This window comes from Suricata suricatta, chromosome 1 (assembly GCF_006229205.1).
Source record: "Suricata suricatta isolate VVHF042 chromosome 1, meerkat_22Aug2017_6uvM2_HiC, whole genome shotgun sequence".
Lineage (NCBI taxonomy): Eukaryota > Metazoa > Chordata > Mammalia > Carnivora > Herpestidae > Suricata > Suricata suricatta.
This window is the reverse complement of record NC_043700.1, coordinates 150211824-150215945: the sequence shown is the minus strand read 5'-3', so window position 1 is coordinate 150215945 and position 4122 is coordinate 150211824.

Sequence of the window (4122 nt, the reverse complement as noted above, 5' to 3'; positions counted from 1 at the left end):
CTGCGAATATTCCATTATTTCAGAAAAAGAGAATATCAGATATTGACCTGGCATAAACATTCATACAACTGGATACTTGGCTATTCCACTCCTTGCTCTCCTGCTATCGGGTTTTGACTGCAATTGTTAGAAACTGACTATAAAGGAAGAGGAGACATCAATATCTATTGTAGGAGCAGGTTCTTCCAATCTCACTCACAAACTGAGGGGAAAAAATAAAAATGAAAGACCCCATTTCTACCTTCTGTAATAAGGATGTGGTTGTTGAATTTAAATTTGTCTATTGGAGGAGGGACATTTGGCTTGAGAGGATTTGGAGAATGAGGTGGGAAGACTTTCTTCAGCTCAGTAAAGGTCCACAAAGCCAACAGGCTTTTATGGAAAAAATATGGAATGAGGGAGTGTGTTCTTTCATAAACCAGAAGGTAGGTCAGTAATTTATGCACATATTCATAATTATTTCTTTGTTATATAACTTGGGGACATAATTCCAGTTCATGCCTTAGCTCTAGATGTCCCAACTATAGACAAGGCAAACCTTTTATGATAAGACTATTTTATGAGTCTTCAGAATTGCCCAGTTGTACAGGGATCACTTTCATTAAATGTAGTCACAACCTATCTTTCCATGCTGTCACCCCTCTCCCTGATCACCCCTGAATTCTAGACTCACTGTTCTATTTGAGACTCTATAAAAATATCATGTGGTTTCATCTTTTTATGCTTTTCCTATATGGTTCACCATCCCACTATCTTTACTTCCCTATCTCTAAATCATGTTTGGAGGCTTGGTTAAAATATCATTTCTCTATGAGGTCTTTTCAGATACCTTCAGATAGAAATAAATGAATCAAATCTGGTATCCCATTGCAATTTAAAAATTATTTTTAGAGATCACTCATTGTATTTTAGATAGATATCTGTAACTATCTTGTTTACTAGACTATGAGCTCCTTTAGAACAGGCTAATAATGTCAATCAATGCCGTTTCGTAAAGTACTGGACATGAAGTAAGCAACTTTCTTGTCATCCATTTACTTTCTGCATGTATGTGGCAGGATGGGATTTTTTCTTCCCCTTCTTATTTGTTAACCACAGTAAAGAAACCACAGTTACTTTGCATAACATGTATCCAGCTTGAGCTATAAGAGGCAGTCAATAATAGCAAGATAAAGATTTGTCTTGTTCAATCCAAAAGATGTGAAAGATCTAAGCTTTATCCTTGGTAAACTATAGGGTTATTTTTTTTTACCCAACAAGGATAAAGACTTGATTGGTATTCATGGTTTCAAGGACATTGCAAAATATCTCTGAGACGAAAACTAGACAAAAGTGGATGTTGGGGAGCTGAGGGAAATGGAAGGGATCTATAGAAAGCAGGGATTGCTGGATTTTTTTCTGGTGAGATCCCCATATGGAGGGAAATATGAATAAGAGGAAAGATCAAATAGACCCTTCATAACATCTTCAGGACTTTTTGTGTTTATAGTCATCTAAAAAGGGACTGTTTTAATGGAGCATACTTTAGATGGGAGTCTGAGAGCCTCTCTTAATGGTATCCTTTCTTCTCCTTTCTCTTGTCCCCAACATATGCAAGTTTCTGCTTTGTCTGAATTCCATCCTCAAGGCTCAACCCTGAGCCTTAGTGGAGGGAGATTGCTTCTGTCCTATAAGAAATAAGCATGGGCTCAATCTGTGTAAACTGGTGTCCCCTCTTCCTCCCCCATTTCTCCTGGTGCCAGGGGTTAAGTTTTTTACCTATCCAGTGAACAGGGACCTTGGAGTCAGAAAGTAAATTGAGTTATAGAAAATAAACTTTTACTTTTTGCATGTTTATGTTTGTGGGCTATGATATATACCTGCCAACTTTTTAACATTTATTTCTTTTTTGGATTACAAAGCAAACATGTTCATTATATACATGTTAAAAATATAGAAAAACATAAAAAAAGCTCATCAATCATTCTATTATTTTATCCAATTTTGGGGGTATAAAAAGTAAGTAAATGAAAGTTTCCCTCCTCCACTCATGTCATCAATAATACTTGTTTATTGTTATCCAATCTATAATTTTCTTTTAATATATTTAAATACATAAATTACTTAATGCATTAATTTGCTATTATAATTATACCATTCCAAAACATTAATTGAATACCTTGAGTGTAGAGCATGGTAGTGAGTTCTATGAAGCTGTGTGTGTGTGTGTGTGTGTGTGTGTGTGTGTGTGTGTGTAACAGTAAGCTTGATTCTTGCCTTTGAGGAATCCGTTAACCACTTGTCAGAGAGACAGATGTGAAGAGGATGAAAGTGTTTTAAAAAGTAATATGTAACTACACATAATCAGTTTCAGTAAAAAAAGATTGAATTATTTCTTAGGAATAGGTTAAGATTGAGGGAAAGAAATCTTTTTTTTTCAGGTCCTCCAGTGACATCTAATACTTTACTTATTATACCTTTGAAATTACTGCATTGAGTCACATACTCCAAAGTCTAATCAACTCAAATACTATGTGGCTTTATAAAGAAAGTGAAAAATCTCTTTTTTTCTAGGCCAACTGTAGGAATCACCCCTTATCTTTTTGTCCCAATCTGCCTCCTATGCAGCACTCTTTGAGACTGAGCATGAAGAGTGATTGGAAAGACAAGCCACTCTGTGGTACTGACAGGAAGTGAGTAAATACAGCAGTCTTTCATCTTACAAAAATAAATAACATTTCTTCATTCTCTCACCTTGAGTTAGGCTTGATTGAGCATGAAAGGGGAATTTTCTTTCTCCTTTCAGAAAAGCATTTATGAACCTCTAAATGGAAGTCCCTCTATTTGCTTCTTTGCTCAGATGAGGGGTCTCGCTTCCATATCCTGAGGGTGGACTACATGGAGCATGGACTGCCAAGTGGGAGATGCTGATCCTATTTCTGGCACTGCCCCCTGGCTTGCTGTGTGACCTGGTATAAATCACTTACATCTCTTCATTTCCCCGATGGCAAGACAGCTGCTGAAACATTCACTCCTGTCTCCAGTGTCACAGCCACTCACTTGCTACAGGCTTGAGAACAGGACAGAGTTGTGTCACTTGTCAGAGGAATCAGGCAGTCAGTTACTCATTTCTTCTGATATGATTGAATCATTCTGGGTAAATCCACCAGAGGCTCAGAAGCAGATGGTGTGGTTTTTCACTTTACCCAATTAAAAAAATGAAAAAAAAATTCTCAAAACCTAGAAAACATTCACAAAACACTCCAGTAAAGTTTTGGGAGGTTTTAAGAATTAGATGTCTGGTCTTTCCTGTGATATATATATTTATATTTTTGGCCTTAAAATGAGAATTTTGAAAATTGTTAGAATTTTAAATCTTGAGGATTAGAAGAAAATTTGGAAATAATCACAATCTGATTGGTGATTTGAATCAACCAAGAAACTTTAACAAGAATATAGACCCCCCTATTCTAAATGAAATGTATTTATTTAGGAAACCCAGGCATCTGCCTCCTAAGGAAAATCCTCAGATCAGTTAGGCTGGAGAACCATGTATCAAGTCTAGTAAATTGGACACTTATGTTCTCTTTCAGTATGTTTGAATATTTTCAGATTTGGTGAAATCAGTACTTATCTAGAGAGTAAATTCTATTTTGGAGTTGTTTGGAAAGTCAGTTATTATTATCTTCTTTGATTAGGAACTGAAACACTACTTCTACCTCAATTGCTACTATCACTAGTAAATGTTAATATTTATTGAGTACTTTTTGTATATCAGATACTCTTTTGTTTTATTAGTGGTAACTTTATTTATTTTTTTTTAGAATATAACACTATTTTTTAACATATGCAATTATTTTCCATCATTTACAATACAGTAGTTACAATGACACTCCAAATGGATAAGCAAAGTAAAAAATCAGAACCCCAACTTCTATTTCATATAATTAGACTTATACAGAAATTAGAAGGTTAAGTAACAACTAGTTAATCACCTAATTTCACAGCTATCTGAAGTGGCAATCATTATATAGCAGCTTATCTATGATACATTCAAGATACATGATACAATTTATTACTTGCCCATAAGCTAAAACACAGCCTGCTTAATACCTTTCCTTAAATTCCACCTCTATACTACAA